Source organism: Oncorhynchus nerka, linkage group LG3 (assembly GCF_034236695.1).
Source record: "Oncorhynchus nerka isolate Pitt River linkage group LG3, Oner_Uvic_2.0, whole genome shotgun sequence".
Lineage (NCBI taxonomy): Eukaryota > Metazoa > Chordata > Actinopteri > Salmoniformes > Salmonidae > Oncorhynchus > Oncorhynchus nerka.
Genome location: NC_088398.1, coordinates 8,830,323 through 8,855,642, shown reverse-complemented (window position 1 = coordinate 8,855,642; position 25,320 = coordinate 8,830,323). Strand labels below are relative to the sequence as shown.

Sequence of the window (25,320 nt, the reverse complement as noted above, 5' to 3'; positions counted from 1 at the left end):
ACCTTTCATTTAGAAACAAGAACTGCAATAGGGAAGGGTTAGGCTAAACCTTTCATTTAGAAACAAGAACTGCAGTAGGGAAGGGTTAGAAACAAGAACTGTAAAAGGGTTAGGCTAAACCTTTCATTTAGAAACAAGAACTGTAATAGGGAAGGGTTAGGCTAAACCTTTCATTTAGAAACAAGAACTGTAATAGGGAAGGGTTAGGCTAAACCTTTCATTTAGAAACAAGAACTGTAATAGGGAAGGGTTAGGCTAAACCTTTCATTTAGAAACAAGAACTGCAGTAGGGAAGGGTTAGGCTAAACCTTTCATTTAGAAACAAGAACTGTAATAGGGAAGGGTTAGGCTAAACCTTTCATTTAGAAACAAGAACTGTAATAGGGAAGGGTTAGGCTAAACCTTTCATTTAGAAACAAGAACTGCAGTAGGGAATGGTTAGGCTAAACCTTTCATTTAGAAACAAGAACTGCAGTAGGGAAGGGTTAGGCTAAACCTTTCATTTAGAAACAAGAACTGCAGTAGGGAAGGGTTAGGCTAAACCTTTCATTTAGAAACAAGAACTGCAATAGGGAAGGGTTAGGCTAAACCTTTCATTTAGAAACAAGAACTGCAGTAGGGAAGGGTTAGGCTAAACCTTTCATTTAGAAACAAGAACTGCAATAGGGAAGGGTTAGGCTAAACCTTTCATTTAGAAACAAGAACTGCAGTAGGGAAGGGTTAGGCTAAACCTTTCATTTAGAAACAAGAACTGTAATAGGGAAGGGTTAGGCTAAACCTTTCATTTAGAAACAAGAACTGTAATAGGGAAGGGTTAAACCTTTCATTTAGAAACAAGAACTAAACCTTTCATTTAGAAACAAGAACTGTAATAGGGAAGGGTTAGGCTAAACCTTTCATTTAGAAACAAGAACTGCAGTAGGGAAGGGTTAGGCTAAACCTTTCATTTAGAAACAAGAACTGTAATAGGGAAGGGTTAGGCTAAACCTTTCATTTAGAAACAAGAACTGTAATAGGGAAGGGTTAGGCTAAACCTTTCATTTAGAAACAAGAACTGTAATAGGGAAGGGTTAGGCTAAACCTTTCATTTAGAAACAAGAACTGCAATAGGGAAGGGTTAGGCTAAACCTTTCATTTAGAAACAAGAACTGTAATAGTAGGAAACAAGAACTGTAAGGGTTAGGCTAAACCTTTCATTTAGAAACAAGAACTGTAATAGGGAAGGGTTAAAACCTTTCATTTAGAAACAAGAACTGTTAGGGAAGGGTTAGGCTAAACCTTTCATTTAGAAACAAGAACTGTAATAGGGAAGGGTTAGGCTAAACCTTTCATTTAGAAACAAGAACTGTAATAGGGAAGGGTTAGGCTAAACCTTTCATTTAGAAACAAGAACTGTAATAGGGAAGGGTTAGGCTAAACCTTTCATTTAGAAACAAGAACTGTAATAGGGAAGGGTTAGGCTAAACCTTTCATTTAGAAACAAGAACTGTAATAGGGAAGGGTTAGGCTAAACCTTTCATTTAGAAACAAGAACTGCAGTAGGGAAGGGTTAGGCTAAACCTTTCATTTAGAAACAAGAACTGTAATAGGGAAGGGTTAGGCTAAACCTTTCATTTAGAAACAAGAACTGCAGTAGGGAAGGGTTAGGCTAAACCTTTCATTTAGAAACAAGAACTGTAATAGGGAAGGGTTAGGCTAAACCTTTCATTTAGAAACAAGAACTGCAGTAGGGAAGGGTTAGGCTAAACCTTTCATTTAGAAACAAGAACTGTAATAGGGAAGGGTTAGGCTAAACCTTTCATTTAGAAACAAGAACTGCAGTAGGGAAGGGTTAGGCTAAACCTTTCATTTAGAAACAAGAACTGTAATAGGGAAGGGTTAGGCTAAACCTTTCATTTAGAAACAAGAACTGTAATAGGGAAGGGTTAGGCTAAACCTTTCATTTAGAAACAAGAACTGCAGTAGGGAAGGGTTAGGCTAAACCTTTCATTTAGAAACAAGAACTGCAGTAGGGAAGGGTTAGGCTAAACCTTTCATTTAGAAACAAGAACTGTAATAGGGAAGGGTTAGGCTAAACCTTTCATTTAGAAACAAGAACTGCAGTAGGGAAGGGTTAGGCTAAACCTTTCATTTAGAAACAAGAACTGTAATAGGGAAGGGTTAGGCTAAACCTTTCATTTAGAAACAAGAACTGCAGTAGGGAAGGGTTAGGCTAAACCTTTCATTTAGAAACAAGAACTGTAATAGGGAAGGGTTAGGCTAAACCTTTCATTTAGAAACAAGAACTGTAATAGGGAAGGGTTAGGCTAAACCTTTCATTTAGAAACAAGAACTGCAGTAGGGAAGGGTTAGGCTAAACCTTTCATTTAGAAACAAGAACTGTAATAGGGAAGGGTTAGGCTAAACCTTTCATTTAGAAACAAGAACTGCAATAGGGAAGGGTTAGGCTAAACCTTTCATTTAGAAACAAGAACTGCAGTAGGGAAGGGTTAGGCTAAACCTTTCATTTAGAAACAAGAACTGCAATAGGGAAGGGTTCGGCTAAACCTTTCATTTAGAAACAAGAACTGCAGTAGGGAAGGGTTAGGCTAAACCTTTCATTTAGAAACAAGAACTGCAGTAGGGAAGGGTTAGGCTAAACCTTTCATTTAGAAACAAGAACTGTAATAGGGAAGGGTTAGGCTAAACCTTTCATTTAGAAACAAGAACTGTAATAGGGAAGGGTTAGGCTAAACCTTTCATTTAGAAACAAGAACTGTAATAGGGAAAAACATTTAGAAACAAGAACTGCAGTAGGGAAGGGTTAGGCTAAACCTTTCATTTAGAAACAAGAACTGTAATAGGGAAGGGTTAGGCTAAACCTTTCATTTAGAAACAAGAACTGTAATAGGGAAGGGTTAGGCTAAACCTTTCATTTAGAAACAAGAACTGTAATAGGGAAGGGTTAGGCTAAACCTTTCATTTAGAAACAAGAACTGTAATAGGGAAGGGTTAGGCTAAACCTTTCATTTAGAAACAAGAACTGCAGTAGGGAAGGGTTAGGCTAAACCTTTCATTTAGAAACAAGAACTGTAATAGGGAAGGGTTAGGCTAAACCTTTCATTTAGAAACAAGAACTGTAATAGGGAAGGGTTAGGCTAAACCTTTCATTTAGAAACAAGAACTGTAATAGGGAAGGGTTAGGCTAAACCTTTCATTTAGAAACAAGAACTGCAGTAGGGAAGGGTTAGGCTAAACCTTTCATTTAGAAACAAGAACTGCAATAGGGAAGGGTTAGGCTAAACCTTTCATTTAGAAACAAGAACTGCAGTAGGGAAGGGTTAGGCTAAACCTTTCATTTAGAAACAAGAACTGCTAGGGAAGGGTTAAACCTTTCATTTAGAAACAAGAACTGCAATAGGGAAGGGTTAGGCTAAACCTTTCATTTAGAAACATTTAGAAACAAGAACGTAATAGGGAAGGGTTAGGCTAAACCTTTCATTTAGAAACAAGAACTGTAATAGGGAAGGGTTAGGCTAAACCTTTCATTTAGAAACAAGAACTGCAATAGGGAAGGGTTAGGCTAAACCTTTCATTTAGAAACAAGAACTGCAGTAGGGAAGGGTTAGGCTAAACCTTTCATTTAGAAACAAGAACTGTAATAGGGAAGGGTTAGGCTAAACCTTTCATTTAGAAACAAGAACTGCAGTAGGGAAGGGTTAGGCTAAACCTTTCATTTAGAAACAAGAACTGTAATAGGGAAGGGTTAGGCTAAACCTTTCATTTAGAAACAAGAACTGTAATAGGGAAGGGTTAGGCTAAACCTTTCATTTAGAAACAAGAACTGTAATAGGGAAGGGTTAGGCTAAACCTTTCATTTAGAAACAAGAACTGCAGTAGGGAAGGGTTAGGCTAAACCTTTCATTTAGAAACAAGAACTGTAATAGGGAAGGGTTAGGCTAAACCTTTCATTTAGAAACAAGAACTGTAATAGGGAAGGGTTAGGCTAAACCTTTCATTTAGAAACAAGAACTGTAATAGGGAAGGGTTAGGCTAAACCTTTCATTTAGAAACAAGAACTGTAATAGGGAAGGGTTAGGCTAAACCTTTCATTTAGAAACAAGAACTGCAGTAGGGAAGGGTTAGGCTAAACCTTTCATTTAGAAACAAGAACTGTAATAGGGAAGGGTTAGGCTAAACCTTTCATTTAGAAACAAGAACTGTAATAGGGAAGGGTTAGGCTAAACCTTTCATTTAGAAACAAGAACTGCAGTAGGGAAGGGTTAGGCTAAACCTTTCATTTAGAAACAAGAACTGCAGTAGGGAAGGGTTAGGCTAAACCTTTCATTTAGAAACAAGAACTGCAGTAGGGAAGGGTTAGGCTAAACCTTTCATTTAGAAACAAGAACTGCAATAGGGAAGGGTTAGGCTAAACCTTTCATTTAGAAACAAGAACTGCAGTAGGGAAGGGTTAGGCTAAACCTTTCATTTAGAAACAAGAACTGTAATAGGGAAGGGTTAGGCTAAACCTTTCATTTAGAAACAAGAACTGCAATAGGGAAGGGTTAGGCTAAACCTTTCATTTAGAAACAAGAACTGCAATAGGGAAGGGTTAGGCTAAACCTTTCATTTAGAAACAAGAACTGCAATAGGGAAGGGTTAGGCTAAACCTTTCATTTAGAAACAAGAACTGTAATAGGGAAGGGTTAGGCTAAACCTTTCATTTAGAAACAAGAACTGCAGTAGGGAAGGGTTAGGCTAAACCTTTCATTTAGAAACAAGAACTGTAATAGGGAAGGGTTAGGCTAAACCTTTCATTTAGAAACAAGAACTGTAATAGGGAAGGGTTAGGCTAAACCTTTCATTTAGAAACAAGAACTGTAATAGGGAAGGGTTAGGCTAAACCTTTCATTTAGAAACAAGAACTGCAGTAGGGAAGGGTTAGGCTAAACCTTTCATTTAGAAACAAGAACTGTAATAGGGAAGGGTTAGGCTAAACCTTTCATTTAGAAACAAGAACTGTAATAGGGAAGGGTTAGGAAACAAGAACTGTAATAGGGAAGGGTTAGGCTAAACCTTTCATTTAGAAACAAGAACTGTAATAGGGAAGGGTTAGGCTAAACCTTTCATTTAGAAACAAGAACTGCAGTAGGGAAGGGTTAGGCTAAACCTTTCATTTAGAAACAAGAACTGTAATAGGGAAGGGTTAGGCTAAACCTTTCATTTAGAAACAAGAACTGTTAGGGAAGGGTTAGGCTAAACCTTTCATTTAGAAACAAGAACTGTAATAGGGAAGGGTTAGGCTAAACCTTTCATTTAGAAACAAGAACTGCAGTAGGGAAGGGTTAGGCTAAACCTTTCATTTAGAAACAAGAACTGCAGTAGGGAAGGGTTAGGCTAAACCTTTCATTTAGAAACAAGAACTGCAGTAGGGAAGGGTTAGGCTAAACCTTTCATTTAGAAACAAGAACTGCAGTAGGGAAGGGTTAGGCTAAACCTTTCATTTAGAAACAAGAACTGCAGTAGGGAAGGGTTAGGCTAAACCTTTCATTTAGAAACAAGAACTGTAATAGGGAAGGGTTAGGCTAAACCTTTCATTTAGAAACAAGAACTGCAATAGGGAAGGGTTAGGCTAAACCTTTCATTTAGAAACAAGAACTGCAGTAGGGAAGGGTTAGGCTAAACCTTTCATTTAGAAACAAGAACTGTAATAGGGAAGGGTTAGGCTAAACCTTTCATTTAGAAACAAGAACTGTAATAGGGAAGGGTTAGGCTAAACCTTTCATTTAGAAACAAGAACTGTAATAGGGAAGGGTTAGGCTAAACCTTTCATTTAGAAACAAGAACTGTAATAGGGAAGGGTTAGGCTAAACCTTTCATTTAGAAACAAGAACTGCAGTAGGGAAGGGTTAGGCTAAACCTTTCATTTAGAAACAAGAACTGTAATTTAGAAACCTTTCATTTAGAAACAAGAACTGTAATAGGGAAGGGTTAGGCTAAACCTTTCATTTAGAAACAAGAACTGCAGTAGGGAAGGGTTAGGCTAAACCTTTCATTTAGAAACAAGAACTGCAGTAGGGAAGGGTTAGGCTAAACCTTTCATTTAGAAACAAGAACTGCAATAGGGAAGGGTTAGGCTAAACCTTTCATTTAGAAACAAGAACTGCAATAGGGAAGGGTTAGGCTAAACCTTTCATTTAGAAACAAGAACTGCAGTAGGGAAGGGTTAGGCTAAACCTTTCATTTAGAAACAAGAACTGCAATAGGGAAGGGTTAGGCTAAACCTTTCATTTAGAAACAAGAACTGTAATAGGGAAGGGTTAGGCTAAACCTTTCATTTAGAAACAAGAACTGCAGTAGGGAAGGGTTAGGCTAAACCTTTCATTTAGAAACAAGAACTGTAATAGGGAAGGGTTAGGCTAAACCTTTCATTTAGAAACAAGAACTGTAATAGGGAAGGGTTAGGCTAAACCTTTCATTTAGAAACATTGTAATAGGGAAGGGTTAGGCTAAACCTTTCATTTAAAACAAGAACTGTAATAGGGAAGGGTTAGGCTAAACCTTTCATTTAGAAACAAGAACTGCAGCAGGGAAGGGTTAGGCTAAACCTTTCATTTAGAAACAAGAACTGTAATAGGGAAGGGTTAGGCTAAACCTTTCATTTAGAAACAAAACTGTAGTAGGGAAGGGTTAGGCTAAACCTTTCATTTAGAAACAAGAACTGTAATAGGGAATGGTTAGGCTAAACCTTTCATTTAGAAACAAGAACTGTAATAGGGAAGGGTTAGGCTAAACCTTTCATTTAGAAACAAGAACTGTAGTAGGGAAGGGTTAGGCTAAACCTTTCATTTAGAAACAAGAACTGCAGTAGGGAAGGGTTAGGCTAAACCTTTCATTTAGAAACAAGAACTGTAATAGGGAAGGGTTAGGCTAAACCTTTCATTTAGAAACAAGAACTGCAGTAGGGAAGGGTTAGGCTAAACCTTTCATTTAGAAACAAGAACTGTAATAGGGAAGGGTTAGGCTAAACCTTTCATTTAGAAACAAGAACTGCAGTAGGGAAGGGTTAGGCTAAACCTTTCATTTAGAAACAAGAACTGCAGTAGGGAAGGGTTAGGCTAAACCTTTCATTTAGAAACAAGAACTGTAATAGGGAAGGGTTAGGCTAAACCTTTCATTTAGAAACAAGAACTGTAATAGGGAAGGGTTAGGCTAAACCTTTCATTTAGAAACAAGAACTGCAGTAGGGAAGGGTTAGGCTAAACCTTTCATTTAGAAACAAGAACTGTAATAGGGAAGGGTTAGGCTAAACCTTTCATTTAGAAACAAGAACTGTAATAGGGAAGGGTTAGGCTAAACCTTTCATTTAGAAACAAGAACTGTAATAGGGAAGGGTTAGGCTAAACCTTTCATTTAGAAACAAGAACTGCAGTAGGGAAGGGTTAGGCTAAACCTTTCATTTAGAAACAAGAACTGCAGTAGGGAAGGGTTAGGCTAAACCTTTCATTTAGAAACAAGAACTGCAATAGGGAAGGGTTAGGCTAAACCTTTCATTTAGAAACAAGAACTGCAGTAGGGAAGGGTTAGGCTAAACCTTTCATTTAGAAACAAGAACTGCAGTAGGGAAGGGTTAGGCTAAACCTTTCATTTAGAAACAAGAACTGCAATAGGGAAGGGTTAGGCTAAACCTTTCATTTAGAAACAAGAACTGTAATAGGGAAGGGTTAGGCTAAACCTTTCATTTAGAAACAAGAACTGTAATAGGGAAGGGTTAGGCTAAACCTTTCATTTAGAAACAAGAACTGTAATAGGGAAGGGTTAGGCTAAACCTTTCATTTAGAAACAAGAACTGTAATAGGGAAGGGTTAGGCTAAACCTTTCATTTAGAAACAAGAACTGCAGTAGGGAAGGGTTAGGCTAAACCTTTCATTTAGAAACAAGAACTGTAATAGGGAAGGGTTAGGCTAAACCTTTCATTTAGAAACAAGAACTGCAGTAGGGAAGGGTTAGGCTAAACCTTTCATTTAGAAACAAGAACTGTAATAGGGAAGGGTTAGGCTAAACCTTTCATTTAGAAACAAGAACTGCAGTAGGGAAGGGTTAGGCTAAACCTTTCATTTAGAAACAAGAACTGCAATAGGGAAGGGTTAGGCTAAACCTTTCATTTAGAAACAAGAACTGCAGTAGGGAAGGGTTAGGCTAAACCTTTCATTTAGAAACAAGAACTGCAATAGGGAAGGGTTCGGCTAAACCTTTCATTTAGAAACAAGAACTGCATAGGGAAGGGTTAGGCTAAACCTTTCATTTAGAAACAAGAACTGCAGTAGGGAAGGGTTAGGCTAAACCTTTCATTTAGAAACAAGAACTGTAATAGGGAAGGGTTAGGCTAAACCTTTCATTTAGAAACAAGAACTGCAGTAGGGAAGGGTTAGGCTAAACCTTTCATTTAGAAACAAGAACTGTAATAGGGAAGGGTTAGGCTAAACCTTTCATTTAGAAACAAGAACTGTAATAGGGAAGGGTTAGGCTAAACCTTTCATTTAGAAACAAGAACTGTAATAGGGAAGGGTTAGGCTAAACCTTTCATTTAGAAACAAGAACTGCAGTAGGGAAGGGTTAGGCTAAACCTTTCATTTAGAAACAAGAACTGTAATAGGGAAGGGTTAGGCTAAACCTTTCATTTAGAAACAAGAACTGTAATAGGGAAGGGTTAGGCTAAACCTTTCATTTAGAAACAAGAACTGCAGTAGGGAAGGGTTAGGCTAAACCTTTCATTTAGAAACAAGAACTGCAGTAGGGAAGGGTTAGGCTAAACCTTTCATTTAGAAACAAGAACTGTAATAGGGAAGGGTTAGGCTAAACCTTTCATTTAGAAACAAGAACTGTAATAGGGAAGGGTTAGGCTAAACCTTTCATTTAGAAACAAGAACTGTAATAGGGAAGGGTTAGGCTAAACCTTTCATTTAGAAACAAGAACTGTAATAGGGAAGGGTTAGGCTAAACCTTTCATTTAGAAACAAGAACTGCAGTAGGGAAGGGTTAGGCTAAACCTTTCATTTAGAAACAAGAACTGTAATAGGGAAGGGTTAGGCTAAACCTTTCATTTAGAAACAAGAACTGCAGTAGGGAAGGGTTAGGCTAAACCTTTCATTTAGAAACAAGAACTGTAATAGGGAAGGGTTAGGCTAAACCTTTCATTTAGAAACAAGAACTGTAATAGGGAAGGGTTAGGCTAAACCTTTCATTTAGAAACAAGAACTGTAATAGGGAAGGGTTAGGCTAAACCTTTCATTTAGAAACAAGAACTGTAATAGGGAAGGGTTAGGCTAAACCTTTCATTTAGAAACAAGAACTGCAGTAGGGAAGGGTTAGGCTAAACCTTTCATTTAGAAACAAGAACTGTAATAGGGAAGGGTTAGGCTAAACCTTTCATTTAGAAACAAGAACTGTAATAGGGAAGGGTTAGGCTAAACCTTTCATTTAGAAACAAGAACTGCAGTAGGGAAGGGTTAGGCTAAACCTTTCATTTAGAAACAAGAACTGCAGTAGGGAAGGGTAAGGCTAAACCTTTCATTTAGAAACAAGAACTGCAATAGGGAAGGGTTAGGCTAAACCTTTCATTTAGAAACAAGAACTGCAATAGGGAAGGGTTAGGCTAAACCTTTATTTAGAAACAAGAACTGCAATAGGGAAGGGTTAGGCTAAACCTTTCATTTAGAAACAAGAACTGCAGTAGGGAAGGGTTAGGCTAAACCTTTCATTTAGAAACAAGAACTGTAATAGGGAAGGGTTAGGCTAAACCTTTCATTTAGAAACAAGAACTGCAATAGGGAAGGGTTAGGCTAAACCTTTCATTTAGAAACAAGAACTGCAGTAGGGAAGGGTTAGGCTAAACCTTTCATTTAGAAACAAGAACTGCAATAGGGAAGGGTTAGGCTAAACCTTTCATTTAGAAACAAGAACTAGGGAAGGGTTAGGCTAAACCTTTCATTTAGAAACAAGAACTGCAGTAGGGAAGGGTTAGGCTAAACCTTTCATTTAGAAACAAGAACTGCAATAGGGAAGGGTTAGGCTAAACCTTTCATTTAGAAACAAGAACTGTAATAGGGAAGGGTTAGGCTAAACCTTTCATTTAGAAACAAGAACTGTAATAGGGAAGGGTTAGGCTAAACCTTTCATTTAGAAACAAGAACTGTAATAGGGAAGGGTTAGGCTAAACCTTTCATTTAGAAACAAGAACTGTAATAGGGAAGGGTTAGGCTAAACCTTTCATTTAGAAACAAGAACTGTAATAGGGAAGGGTTAGGCTAAACCTTTCATTTAGAAACAAGAACTGTAATAGGGAAGGGTTTTCATTTAGAAACAAGAACTAAACCTTTCATTTAGAAACAAGAACTGTAATAGGGAAGGGTTAGGCTAAACCTTTCATTTAGAAACAAGAACTGCAGTAGGGAAGGGTTAGGCTAAACCTTTCATTTAGAAACAAGAACTGTAATAGGGAAGGGTTAGGCTAAACCTTTCATTTAGAAACAAGAACTGCAGTAGGGAAGGGTTAGGCTAAACCTTTCATTTAGAAACAAGAACTGCAGTAGGGAAGGGTTAGGCTAAACCTTTCATTTAGAAACAAGAACTGCAGTAGGGAAGGGTTAGGCTAAACCTTTCATTTAGAAACAAGAACTGCAGTAGGGAAGGGTTAGGCTAAACCTTTCATTTAGAAACAAGAACTGCAGTAGGGAAGGGTTAGGCTAAACCTTTCATTTAGAAACAAGAACTGCAATAGGGAAGGGTTAGGCTAAACCTTTCATTTAGAAACAAGAACTGCAATAGGGAAGGGTTAGGCTAAACCTTTCATTTAGAAACAAGAACTGCAATAGGGAAGGGTTAGGCTATTCATTTAGAAACAAGAACTGTAATAGGGAAGGGTTAGGCTAAACCTTTCATTTAGAAACAAGAACTGCAGTAGGGAAGGGTTAGGCTAAACCTTTCATTTAGAAACAAGAACTGTAATAGGGAAGGGTTAGGCTAAACCTTTCATTTAGAAACAAGAACTGTAATAGGGAAGGGTTAGGCTAAACCTTTCATTTAGAAACAAGAACTGTAATAGGGAAGGGTTAGGCTAAACCTTTCATTTAGAAACAAGAACTGTAATAGGGAAGGGTTAGGCTAAACCTTTCATTTAGAAACAAGAACTGCAGTAGGGAAGGGTTAGGCTAAACCTTTCATTTAGAAACAAGAACTGTAATAGGGAAGGGTTAGTAAACCTTTCATTTAGAAACAAGAACTGCAGTAGGGAAGGGTTAGGCTAAACCTTTCATTTAGAAACAAGAACTGCAGTAGGGAAGGGTTAGGCTAAACCTTTCATTTAGAAACAAGAACTGCAGTAGGGAAGGGTTAGGCTAAACCTTTCATTTAGAAACAAGAACTGTAATAGGGAAGGGTTAGGCTAAACCTTTCATTTAGAAACAAGAACTGTAATAGGGAAGGGTTAGGCTAAACCTTTCATTTAGAAACAAGAACTGTAATAGGGAAGGGTTAGGCTAAACCTTTCATTTAGAAACAAGAACTGTAATAGGGAAGGGTTAGGCTAAACCTTTCATTTAGAAACAAGAACTGCAGTAGGGAAGGGTTAGGCTAAACCTTTCATTTAGAAACAAGAACTGTAATAGGGAAGGGTTAGGCTAAACCTTTCATTTAGAAACAAGAACTGTAATAGGGAAGGGTTAGGCTAAACCTTTCATTTAGAAACAAGAACTGCAGTAGGGAAGGGTTAGGCTAAACCTTTCATTTAGAAACAAGAACTGCAGTAGGGAAGGGTTAGGCTAAACCTTTCATTTAGAAACAAGAACTGCAGTAGGGAAGGGTTAGGCTAAACCTTTCATTTAGAAACAAGAACTGCAGTAGGGAAGGGTTAGGCTAAACCTTTCATTTAGAAACAAGAACTGCAATAGGGAAGGGTTAGGCTAAACCTTTCATTTAGAAACAAGAACTGCAGTAGGGAAGGGTTAGGCTAAACCTTTCATTTAGAAACAAGAACTGCAATAGGGAAGGGTTAGGCTAAACCTTTCATTTAGAAACAAGAACTGTAATAGGGAAGGGTTAGGCTAAACCTTTCATTTAGAAACAAGAACTGCAGTAGGGAAGGGTTAGGCTAAACCTTTCATTTAGAAACAAGAACTGTAATAGGGAAGGGTTAGGCTAAACCTTTCATTTAGAAACAAGAACTGTAATAGGGAAGGGTTAGGCTAAACCTTTCATTTAGAAACAAGAACTGTAATAGGGAAGGGTTAGGCTAAACCTTTCATTTAGAAACAAGAACTGCAGTAGGGAAGGGTTAGGCTAAACCTTTCATTTAGAAACAAGAACTGTAATAGGGAAGGGTTAGGCTAAACCTTTCATTTAGAAACAAGAACTGTAATAGGGAAGGGTTAGGCTAAACCTTTCATTTAGAAACAAGAACTGCAGTAGGGAAGGGTTAGGCTAAACCTTTCATTTAGAAACAAGAACTGTAATAGGGAAGGGTTAGGCTAAACCTTTCATTTAGAAACAAGAACTGTAATAGGGAAGGGTTAGGCTAAACCTTTCATTTAGAAACAAGAACTGTAATAGGGAAGGGTTAGGCTAAACCTTTCATTTAGAAACAAGAACTGTAATAGGGAAGGGTTAGGCTAAACCTTTCATTTAGAAACAAGAACTGCAGTAGGGAAGGGTTAGGCTAAACCTTTCATTTAGAAACAAGAACTGCAATAGGGAAGGGTTAGGCTAAACCTTTCATTTAGAAACAAGAACTGCAATAGGGAAGGGTTAGGCTAAACCTTTCATTTAGAAACAAGAACTGCAGTAGGGAAGGGTTAGGCTAAACCTTTCATTTAGAAACAAGAACTGCAGTAGGGAAGGGTTAGGCTAAACCTTTCATTTAGAAACAAGAACTGTAATAGGGAAGGGTTAGGCTAAACCTTTCATTTAGAAACAAGAACTGTAATAGGGAAGGGTTAGGCTAAACCTTTCATTTAGAAACAAGAACTGAAGTAGGGAAGGGTTAGGCTAAACCTTTCATTTAGAAACAAGAACTGCAATAGGGAAGGGTTAGGCTAAACCTTTCATTTAGAAACAAGAACTGTAATAGGGAAGGGTTAGGCTAAACCTTTCATTTAGAAACAAGAACTGCAGTAGGGAAGGGTTAGGCTAAACCTTTCATTTAGAAACAAGAACTGTAATAGGGAAGGGTTAGGCTAAACCTTTCATTTAGAAACAAGAACTGCAATAGGGAAGGGTTAGGCTAAACCTTTCATTTAGAAACAAGAACTGTAATAGGGAAGGGTTAGGCTAAACCTTTCATTTAGAAACAAGAACTGCAGTAGGGAAGGGTTAGGCTAAACCTTTCATTTAGAAACAAGAACTGTAATAGGGAAGGGTTAGGCTAAACCTTTCATTTAGAAACAAGAACTGCAGTAGGGAAGGGTTAGGCTAAACCTTTCATTTAGAAACAAGAACTGCAAGGGAACTGAAACAAGAACTGCAATAGGGAAGGGTTAGGCTAAACCTTTCATTTAGAAACAAGAACTGCAGTAGGGAAGGGTTAGGCTAAACCTTTCATTTAGAAACAAGAACTGCAATAGGGAAGGGTTAGGCTAAACCTTTCATTTAGAAACAAGAACTGCAAGGGAAGGGTTAGGCTAAACCTTTCATTTAGAAACAAGAACTGTAATAGGGAAGGGTTAGGCTAAACCTTTCATTTAGAAACAAGAACTGTAATAGGGAAGGGTTAGGCTAAACCTTTCATTTAGAAACAAGAACTGTAATAGGGAAGGGTTAGGCTAAACCTTTCATTTAGAAACAAGAACTGCAGTAGGGAAGGGTTAGGCTAAACCTTTCATTTAGAAACAAGAACTGTAATAGGGAAGGGTTAGGCTAAACCTTTCATTTAGAAACAAGAACTGTAATAGGGAAGGGTTAGGCTAAACCTTTCATTTAGAAACAAGAACTGCAGTAGGGAAGGGTTAGGCTAAACCTTTCATTTAGAAACAAGAACTGCAGTAGGGAAGGGTTAGGCTAAACCTTTCATTTAGAAACAAGAACTGTAATAGGGAAGGGTTAGGCTAAACCTTTCATTTAGAAACAAGAACTGTAATAGGGAAGGGTTAGGCTAAACCTTTCATTTAGAAACAAGAACTGCAGTAGGGAAGGGTTAGGCTAAACCTTTCATTTAGAAACAAGAACTGTAATAGGGAAGGGTTAGGCTAAACCTTTCATTTAGAAACAAGAACTGCAGTAGGGAAGGGTTAGGCTAAACCTTTCATTTAGAAACAAGAACTGCAATAGGGAAGGGTTAGGCTAAACCTTTCATTTAGAAACAAGAACTGCAGTAGGGAAGGGTTAGGCTAAACCTTTCATTTAGAAACAAGAACTGTAATAGGGAAGGGTTAGGCTAAACCTTTCATTTAGAAACAAGAACTGCAGTAGGGAAGGGTTAGGCTAAACCTTTCATTTAGAAACAAGAACTGTAATAGGGAAGGGTTAGGCTAAACCTTTCATTTAGAAACAAGAACTGCAGTAGGGAAGGGTTAGGCTAAACCTTTCATTTAGAAACAAAAACTGTAATAGGGAAGGGTTAGGTAAACCTTTCATTTAGAAACAAGAACTGTAATAGGGAAGGGTTAGGCTAAACCTTTCATTTAGAAACAAGAACTGCAGTAGGGAAGGGTTAGGCTAAACCTTTCATTTAGAAACAAGAACTGCAGTAGGGAAGGGTTAGGCTAAACCTTTCATTTAGAAACAAGAACTGTAATAGGGAAGGGTTAGGCTAAACCTTTCATTTAGAAACAAGAACTGCAGTAGGGAAGGGTTAGGCTAAACCTTTCATTTAGAAACAAGAACTGCAATAGGGAAGGGTTAGGCTAAACCTTTCATTTAGAAACAAGAACTGTAATAGGGAAGGGTTAGGCTAAACCTTTCATTTAGAAACAAGAACTGCAATAGGGAAGGGTTAGGCTAAACCTTTCATTTAGAAACAAGAACTGCAGTAGGGAAGGGTTAGGCTAAACCTTTCATTTAGAAACAAGAACTGTAATAGGGAAGGGTTAGGCTAAACCTTTCATTTAGAAACAAGAACTGCAATAGGGAAGGGTTAGGCTAAACCTTTCATTTAGAAACAAGAACTGTAATAGGGAAGGGTTAGGCTAAACCTTTCATTTAGAAACAAGAACTGTAATAGGGAAGGGTTAGGCTAAACCTTTCATTTAGAAACAAGAACTGCAGTAGGGAAGGGTTAGGCTAAACCTTTCATTTAGAAACAAGAACTGTAATAGGGAAGGGTTAGGCTAAACCTTTCATTTAGAAACAAGAACTGCAATAGGGAAGGGTTAGGCTAAACCTTTCATTTAGAAACAAGAACTGTAATAGGGAAGGGTTCGGCTAAACCTTTCATTTAGAAACAAGAACTGCAGTAGGGAAGGGTTAAGCTAAACCTTTCATTTAGAAACAAGAACTGCAATAGGGAAGGGTTAGGCTAAACCTTTCATTTAGAAACAAGAACTGTAATAGGGAAGGGTTAGGCTAAACCTTTCATTTAGAAACAAGAACTGCAGTAGGGAAGGGTTAGGCTAAACCTTTCATTTAGAAACAAGAACTGCAGTAGGGAAGGGTTAGGCTAAACCTTTCATTTAGAAACAAGAACTGCAGTAGGGAAGGGTTAGGCTAAACCTTTCATTTAGGGAAGGGTTACAAGAACTGCAATAGGGAAGGGTTAGGCTAAACCTTTCATTTAGAAACAAGAACTGCAGTAGGGAAGGGTTAGGCTAAACCTTTCATTTAGAAACAAGAACTGTAATAGGGAAGGGTTAGGCTAAACCTTTCATTTAGAAACAAGAACTGTAATAGGGAAGGGTTAGGCTAAACCTTTCATTTAGAAACAAGAACTGTAATAGGGAAGGGTTAGGCTAAACCTTTCATTTAGAAACAAGAACTGCAGTAGGGAAGGGTTAGGCTAAACCTTTCATTTAGAAACAAGAACTGTAATAGGGAAGGGTTAGGCTAAACCTTTCATTTAGAAACAAGAACTGTAATAGGGAAGGGTTAGGCTAAACCTTTCATTTAGAAACAAGAACTGCAGTAGGGAAGGGTTAGGCTAAACCTTTCATTTAGAAACAAGAACTGCAGTAGGGAAGGGTTAGGCTAAACCTTTCATTTAGAAACAAGAACTGTAATAGGGAAGGGTTAGGCTAAACCTTTCATTTAGAAACAAGAACTGTAATAGGGAAGGGTTAGGCTAAACCTTTCATTTAGAAACAAGAACTGTAATAGGGAAGGGTTAGGCTAAACCTTTCATTTAGAAACAAGAACTGCAGTAGGGAAGGGTTAGGCTAAACCTTTCATTTAGAAACAAGAACTGCAATAGGGAAGGGTTAGGCTAAACCTTTCATTTAGAAACAAGAACTGCAGTAGGGAAGGGTTAGGCTAAACCTTTCATTTAGAAACAAGAACTGCAGTAGGGAAGGGTTAGGCTAAACCTTTCATTTAGAAACAAGAACTGCAGTAGGGAAGGGTTAGGCTAAACCTTTCATTTAGAAACAAGAACTGTAATAGGGAAGGGTTAGGCTAAACCTTTCATTTAGAAACAAGAACTGTAATAGGGAAGGGTTAGGCTAAACCTTTCATTTAGAAACAAGAACTGTAATAGGGAAGGGTTAGGCTAAACCTTTCATTTAGAAACAAGAACTGTAATAGGGAAGGGTTAGGCTAAACCTTTCATTTAGAAACAAGAACTGCAGTAGGGAAGGGTTAGGCTAAACCTTTCATTTAGAAACAAGAACTGTAATAGGGAAGGGTTAGGCTAAACCTTTCATTTAGAAACAAGAACTGCAGTAGGGAAGGGTTAGGCTAAACCTTTCATTTAGAAACAAGAACTGTAATAGGGAAGGGTTAGGCTAAACCTTTCATTTAGAAACAAGAACTGTAATAGGGAAGGGTTAGGCTAAACCTTTCATTTAGAAACAAGAACTGCAAGGGAAGGGTTAGGCTAAACCTTTCATTTAGAAACAAGAACTGTAATAGGGAAGGGTTAGGCTAAACCTTTCATTTAGAAACAAGAACTGCAATAGGGAAGGGTTAGGCTAAACCTTTCATTTAGAAACAAGAACTGCAGTAGGGAAGGGTTAGGCTAAACCTTTCATTTAGAAACAAGAACTGCAGTAGGGAAGGGTTAGGCTAAACCTTTCATTTAGAAACAAGAACTGCAGTAGGGAAGGGTTAGGCTAAACCTTTCATTTAGAAACAAGAACTGTAATAGGGAAGGGTTAGGCTAAACCTTTCATTTAGAAACAAGAACTGTAATAGGGAAGGGTTAGGGAAGGGTTAGGCTAAACCTTTCATTTAGAAACAAGAACTGCAGTAGGGAAGGGTTAGGCTAAACCTTTCATTTAGAAACAAGAACTGTAATAGGGAAGGGTTAGGCTAAACCTTTCATTTAGAAACAAGAACTGTAATAGGGAAGGGTTAGGCTAAACCTTTCATTTAGAAACAAGAACTGTAATAGGGAAGGGTTAGGCTAAACCTTTCATTTAGAAACAAGAACTGTAATAGGGAAGGGTTAGGCTAAACCTTTCATTTAGAAACAAGAACTGTAATAGGGAAGGGTTAGGCTAAACCTTTCATTTAGAAACAAGAACTGTAATAGGGAAGGGTTAGGCTAAACCTTTCATTTAGAAACAAGAACTGTAATAGGGAAGGGTTAGGCTAAACCTTTCATTTAGAAACAAGAACTGCAGTAGGGAAGGGTTAGGCTAAACCTTTAATTTAGAAACAAGAACTGCAGTAGGGAAGGGTTAGGCTAAACCTTTCATTTAGAAACAAGAACTGCAGTAGGGAAGGGTTAGGGAAACAAGAACTGCAAGGGTTAGGCTAAACCTTTCATTTAGAAACAAGAACTGCAATAGGGAAGGGTTAGGCTAAACCTTTCATTTAGAAACAAGAACTGCAGTAGGGAAGGGTTAGGCTAAACCTTTCATTTAGAAACAAGAACTGCAATAGGGAAGGGTTAGGCTAAACCTTTCATTTAGAAACAAGAACTGCAGTAGGGAAGGGTTAGGCTAAACCTTTCATTTAGAAACAAGAACTGCAGTAGGGAAGGGTTAGGCTAAACCTTTCATTTAGAAACAAGAACTGCAGTAGGGAAGGGTTAGGCTAAACCTTTCATTTAGAAACAAGAACTGCAGTAGGGAAGGGTTAGGCTAAACCTTTCATTTAGAAACAAGAACTGTAATAGGGAAGGGTTAGGCTAAACCTTTCATTTAGAAACAAGAACTGCAGTAGGGAAGGGTTAGGCTAAACCTTTCATTTAGAAACAAGAACTGTAATAGGGAAGGGTTAGGCTAAACCTTTCATTTAGAAACAAGAACTGTAATAGGGAAGGGTTAGGCTAAACCTTTCATTTAGAAACAAGAACTGTAATAGGGAAGGGTTAGGCTAAACCTTTAATTTAGAAACAAGAACTGTAATAGGGAAGGGTTAGGCTAAACCTTTCATTTAGAAACAAGAACTGCAATAGGGAAGGGTTAGGGAAACCTTTCATTTAGAAACAAGAACTGCAATAGGGAAGGGTTAGGCTAAACCTTTCATTTAGAAACAAGAACTGCAGTAGGGAAGGGTTAGGCTAAACCTTTCATTTAGAAACAAGAACTGCAGTAGGGAAGGGTTAGGCTAAACCTTTCATTTAGAAACAAGAACTGCAATAGGGAAGGGTTAGGCTAAACCTTTCATTTAGAAACAAGAACTGCAGTAGGGAAGGGTTAGGCTAAACCTTTCATTTAGAAACAAGAACTGCATAGGGAAGGGTTAGGCTAAACCTTTCATTTAGAAACAAGAACTGCAATAGGGAAGGGTTAGGCTAAACCTTTCATTTAGAAACAAGAACTGTAATAGGGAAGGGTTAGGCTAAACCTTTCATTTAGAAACAAGAACTGTAATAGGGAAGGGTTAGGCTAAACCTTTCATTTAGAAACAAGAACTGCAGTAGGGAAGGGTTAGGCTAAACCTTTCATTTAGAAACAAGAACTGTAATAGGGAAGGGTTAGGCTAAACCTTTCATTTAGAAACAAGAACTGTAATAGGGAAGGGTTAGGCTAAACCTTTCATTTAGAAACAAGAACTGTAATAGGGAAGGGTTAGGCTAAACCTTTCATTTAGAAACAAGAACTGTAATAGGGAAGGGTTAGGCTAAACCTTTCATTTAGAAACAAGAACTGCAGTAGGGAAGGGTTAGGCTAAACCTTTCATTTAGAAACAAGAACTGTAATAGGGAAGGGTTAGGCTAAACCTTTCATTTAGAAACAAGAACTGTAATAGGGAAGGGTTAGGCTAAACCTTTCATTTAGAAACAAGAACTGCAGTAGGGAAGGGTTAGGCTAAACCTTTCATTTAGAAACAAGAACTGCAGTAGGGAAGGGTTAGGCTAAACCTTTCATTTAGAAACAAGAACTGCAGTAGGGAAGGGTTAGGCTAAACCTTTCATTTAGAAACAAGAACTGCAGTAGGGAAGGGTTAGGCTAAACCTTTCATTTAGAAACAAGAACTGAAGGGAAGGGTTAGGCTAAACCTTTCATTTAGAAACAAGAACTGTAATAGGGAAGGGTTAGGCTAAACCTTTCATTTAGAAACAAGAACTGTAATAGGGAAGGGTTAGGCTAAACCTTTCATTTAGAAACAAGAACTGTAATAGGGAAGGGTTAGGCTAAACCTTTCATTTAGAAACAAGAACTGCAGTAGGGAAGGGTTAAAACCTTTCATTTAGAAACAAGAACTGTAATAGGGAAGGGTTAGGCTAAACCTTTCATTTAGAAACAAGAACTGTAATAGGGAAGGGTTAGGCTAAACCTTTCATTTAGAAACAAGAACTGCAGTAGGGAAGGGTTAGGCTAAACCTTTCATTTAGAAACAAGAACTGCAGTAGGGAAGGGTTAGGCTAAACCTTTCATTTAGAAACAAGAACTGTAATAGGGAAGGGTTAGGCTAAACCTTTCATTTAGAAACAAGAACTGTAATAGGGAAGGGTTAGGCTAAACCTTTCATTTAGAAACAAGAACTGTAATAGGGAAGGGTTAGGCTAAACCTTTCATTTAGAAACAAGAACTGCAGTAGGGAAGGGTTAGGCTAAACCTTTCATTTAGAAACAAGAACTGCAATAGGGAAGGGTTAGGCTAAACCTTTCATTTAGAAACAAGAACTGCAGTAGGGAAGGGTTAGGCTAAACCTTTCATTTAGAAACAAGAACTGCAGTAGGGAAGGGTTAGGCTAAACCTTTCATTTAGAAACAAGAACTGCAGTAGGGAAGGGTTAGGCTAAACCTTTCATTTAGAAACAAGAACTGTAATAGGGAAGGGTTAGGCTAAACCTTTCATTTAGAAACAAGAACTGTAATAGGGAAGGGTTAGGCTAAACCTTTCATTTAGAAACAAGAACTGTAATAGGGAAGGGTTAGGCTAAACCTTTCATTTAGAAACAAGAACTGTAATAGGGAAGGGTTAGGCTAAACCTTTCATTTAGAAACAAGAACTGCAGTAGGGAAGGGTTAGGCTAAACCTTTCATTTAGAAACAAGAACTGTAATAGGGAAGGGTTAGGCTAAACCTTTCATTTAGAAACAAGAACTGTAATAGGGAAGGGTTAGGCTAAACCTTTCATTTAGAAACAAGAACTGCAGTAGGGAAGGGTTAGGCTAAACCTTTCATTTAGAAACAAGAACTGTAATAGGGGGAAGGGTTAGGGCTTAGGCTAAACCTTTCATTTAGAAACAAGAACTGCAGTAGGGAAGGGTTAGGCTAAACCTTTCATTTAGAAACAAGAACTGTAATAGGGAAGGGTTAGGCTAAACCTTTCATTTAGAAACAAGAACTGCAGTAGGGAAGGGTTAGGCTAAACCTTTCATTTAGAAACAAGAACTGTAATAGGGAAGGGTTAGGCTAAACCTTTCATTTAGAAACAAGAACTGCAGTAGGGAAGGGTTAGGCTAAACCTTTCATTTAGAAACAAGAACTGTAATAGGGAAGGGTTAGGCTAAACCTTTCATTTAGAAACAAGAACTGCAATAGGGAAGGGTTAGGCTAAACCTTTCATTTAGAAACAAGAACTGCAGTAGGGAAGGGTTAGGCTAAACCTTTCATTTAGAAACAAGAACTGTAATAGGGAAGGGTTAGGCTAAACCTTTCATTTAGAAACAAGAACTGCAATAGGGAAGGGTTAGGCTAAACCTTTCATTTAGAAACAAGAACTGCAGTAGGGAAGGGTTAGGCTAAACCTTTCATTTAGAAACAAGAACTGCAGTAGGGAAGGGTTAGGCTAAACCTTTCATTTAGAAACAAGAACTGCAGTAGGGAAGGGTTAGGCTAAACCTTTCATTTAGAAACAAGAACTGTAATAGGGAAGGGTTAGGCTAAACCTTTCATTTAGAAACAAGAACTGTAATAGGGAAGGGTTAGGCTAAACCTTTCATTTAGAAACAAGAACTGTAATAGGGAAGGGTTAGGCTAAACCTTTCATTTAGAAACAAGAACTGCAGTAGGGAAGGGTTAGGCTAAACCTTTCATTTAGAAACAAGAACTGTAATAGGGAAGGGTTAGGCTAAACCTTTCATTTAGAAACAAGAACTGTAATAGGGAAGGGTTAGGCTAAACCTTTAATTTAGAAACAAGAACTGTAATAGGGAAGGGTTAGGCTAAACCTTTCATTTAGAAACAAGAACTGCAGTAGGGAAGGGTTAGGCTAAACCTTTCATTTAGAAACAAGAACTGCAGTAGGGAAGGGTTAGGCTAAACCTTTCATTTAGAAACAAGAACTGTAATAGGGAAGGGTTAGGCTAAACCTTTCATTTAGAAACAAGAACTGTAATAGGGAAGGGTTAGGCTAAACCTTTCATTTAGAAACAAGAACTGCAATAGGGAAGGGTTAGGCTAAACCTTTCATTTAGAAACAAGAACTGCAACTTAGGCTAAACCTTTCATTTAGAAACAAGAACTGCAGTAGGGAAGGGTTAGGCTAAACCTTTCATTTAGAAACAAGAACTGTAATAGGGAAGGGTTAGGCTAAACCTTTCATTTAGAAACATAATAGGGAAGGGTTAGGCTAAACCTTTCATTTAGAAACAAGAACTGTAATAGGGAAGGGTTAGGCTAAACCTTTCATTTAGAAACAAGAACTGTAATAGGGAAGGGTTAGGCTAAACCTTTCATTTAGAAACAAGAACTGCAGTAGGGAAGGGTTAGGCTAAACCTTTCATTTAGAAACAAGAACTGTAATAGGGAAGGGTTAGGCTAAACCTTTCATTTAGAAACAAGAACTGTAATAGGGAAGGGTTAGGCTAAACCTTTCATTTAGAAACAAGAACTGCAGTAGGGAAGGGTTAGGCTAAACCTTTCATTTAGAAACAAGAACTGCAGTAGGGAAGGGTTAGGCTAAACCTTTCATTTAGAAACAAGAACTGCAGTAGGGAAGGGTTAGGCTAAACCTTTCATTTAGAAACAAGAACTGCAGTAGGGAAGGGTTAGGCTAAACCTTTCATTTAGAAACAAGAACTGCAATAGGGAAGGGTTAGGCTAAACCTTTCATTTAGAAACAAGAACTGCAGTAGGGAAGGGTTAGGCTAAACCTTTCATTTAGAAACAAGAACTGCAATAGGGAAGGGTTAGGCTAAACCTTTCATTTAGAAACAAGAACTGCAGTAGGGAAGGGTTAGGCTAAACCTTTCATTTAGAAACAAGAACTGCAGTAGGGAAGGGTTAGGCTAAACCTTTCATTTAGAAACAAGAACTGTAATAGGGAAGGGTTAGGCTAAACCTTTCATTTAGAAACAAGAACTGTAATAGGGAAGGGTTAGGCTAAACCTTTCATTTAGAAACAAGAACTGTAATAGGGAAGGGTTAGGCTAAACCTTTCATTTAGAAACAAGAACTGCAATAGGGAAGGGTTAGGCTAAACCTTTCATTTAGAAACAAGAACTGTAATAGGGAAGGGTTAGGCTAAACCTTTCATTTAGAAACAAGAACTGCAATAGGGAAGGGTTAGGCTAAACCTTTCATTTAGAAACAAGAACTGCAGTAGGGAAGGGTTAGGCTAAACCTTTCATTTAGAAACAAGAACTGCAAAGGGTTAGGCTAAACCTTTCATTTAGAAACAAGAACTGCAATAGGGAAGGGTTAGGCTAAACCTTTCATTTAGAAACAAGAACTGCAGTAGGGAAGGGTTAGGCTAAACCTTTCATTTAGAAACAAGAACTGCAATAGGGAAGGGTTAGGCTAAACCTTTCATTTAGAAACAAGAACTGTAATAGGGAAGGGTTAGGCTAAACCTTTCATTTAGAAACAAGAACTGCAGTAGGGAAGGGTTAGGCTAAACCTTTCATTTAGAAACAAGAACTGCAGTAGGGAAGGGTTAGGCTAAACCTTTCATTTAGAAACAAGAACTGTAATAGGGAAGGGTTAGGCTAAACCTTTCATTTAGAAACAAGAACTGTAATAGGGAAGGGTTAGGCTAAACCTTTCATTTAGAAACAAGAACTGTAATAGGGAAGGGTTAGGCTAAACCTTTCATTTAGAAACAAGAACTGCAGTAGGGAAGGGTTAGGCTAAACCTTTCATTTAGAAACAAGAACTGCAGTAGGGAAGGGTTAGGCTAAACCTTTCATTTAGAAACAAGAACTGTAATAGGGAAGGGTTAGGCTAAACCTTTCATTTAGAAACAAGAACTGTAATAGGGAAGGGTTAGGCTAAACCTTTCATTTAGAAACAAGAACTGTAATAGGGAAGGGTTAGGCTAAACCTTTCATTTAGAAACAAGAACTGCAGTAGGGAAGGGTTAGGCTAAACCTTTAATTTAGAAACAAGAACTGCAGTAGGGAAGGGTTAGGCTAAACCTTTCATTTAGAAACAAGAACTGCAGTAGGGAAGGGTTAGGCTAAACCTTTCATTTAGAAACAAGAACTGCAGTAGGGAAGGGTTAGGCTAAACCTTTCATTTAGAAACAAGAACTGCAATAGGGAAGGGTTAGGCTAAACCTTTCATTTAGAAACAAGAACTGCAGTAGGGAAGGGTTAGGCTAAACCTTTCATTTAGAAACAAGAACTGCAATAGGGAAGGGTTAGGCTAAACCTTTCATTTAGAAACAAGAACTGCAGTAGGGAAGGGTTAGGCTAAACCTTTCATTTAGAAACAAGAACTGCAGTAGGGAAGGGTTAGGCTAAACCTTTCATTTAGAAACAAGAACTGTAATAGGGAAGGGTTAGGCTAAACCTTTCATTTAGAAACAAGAACTGTAATAGGGAAGGGTTAGGCTAAACCTTTCATTTAGAAACAAGAACTGTAATAGGGAAGGGTTAGGCTAAACCTTTCATTTAGAAACAAGAACTGCAGTAGGGAAGGGTTAGGCTAAACCTTTCATTTAGAAACAAGAACTGCAGTAGGGAAGGGTTAGGCTAAACCTTTCATTTAGAAACAAGAACTGTAATAGGGAAGGGTTAGGCTAAACCTTTCATTTAGAAACAAGAACTGCAATAGGGAAGGGTTAGGCTAAACCTTTCATTTAGAAACAAGAACTGTAGTAGGGAAGGGTTAGGCTAAACCTTTCATTTAGAAACAAGAACTTTTAGAAACCTTTCATTTAGAAACAAGAACTGTAATAGGGAAGGGTTAGGCTAAACCTTTCATTTAGAAACAAGAACTGCAGTAGGGAAGGGTTAGGCTAAACCTTTCATTTAGAAACAAGAACTGCAGTAGGGAAGGGTTAGGCTAAACCTTTCATTTAGAAACAAGAACTGTAATAGGGAAGGGTTAGGCTAAACCTTTCATTTAGAAACAAGAACTGTAATAGGGAAGGGTTAGGCTAAACCTTTCATTTAGAAACAAGAACTGTAATAGGGAAGGGTTAGGCTAAACCTTTCATTTAGAAACAAGAACTGCAGTAGGGAAGGGTTAGGCTAAACCTTTCATTTAGAAACAAGAACTGCAGTAGGGAAGGGTTAGGCTAAACCTTTCATTTAGAAACAAGAACTGTAATAGGGAAGGGTTAGGCTAAACCTTTCATTTAGAAACAAGAACTGCAATAGGGAAGGGTTAGGCTAAACCTTTCATTTAGAAACAAGAACTGTAATAGGGAAGGGTTAGGCTAAACCTTTCATTTAGAAACAAGAACTGCAGTAGGGAAGGGTTAGGCTAAACCTTTCATTTAGAAACAAGAACTGCAGTAGGGAAGGGTTAGGCTAAACCTTTCATTTAGAAACAAGAACTGCAGTAGGGAAGGGTTAGGCTAAACCTTTCATTTAGAAACAAGAACTGCAATAGGGAAGGGTTAGGCTAAACCTTTC

The 25,320-nt window shown here is 38.0% G+C and overlaps 1 protein-coding gene across 1 annotated transcript in view; it reads left to right on the top strand.

Annotated features, from left to right (window-relative positions):
• The window catches only part of LOC115101946 (basal cell adhesion molecule-like), a 206,667-nt gene that overhangs the window by 7,382 nt on the left and 173,965 nt on the right, over positions 1–25,320 (top strand). The window lies entirely within an intron of this gene.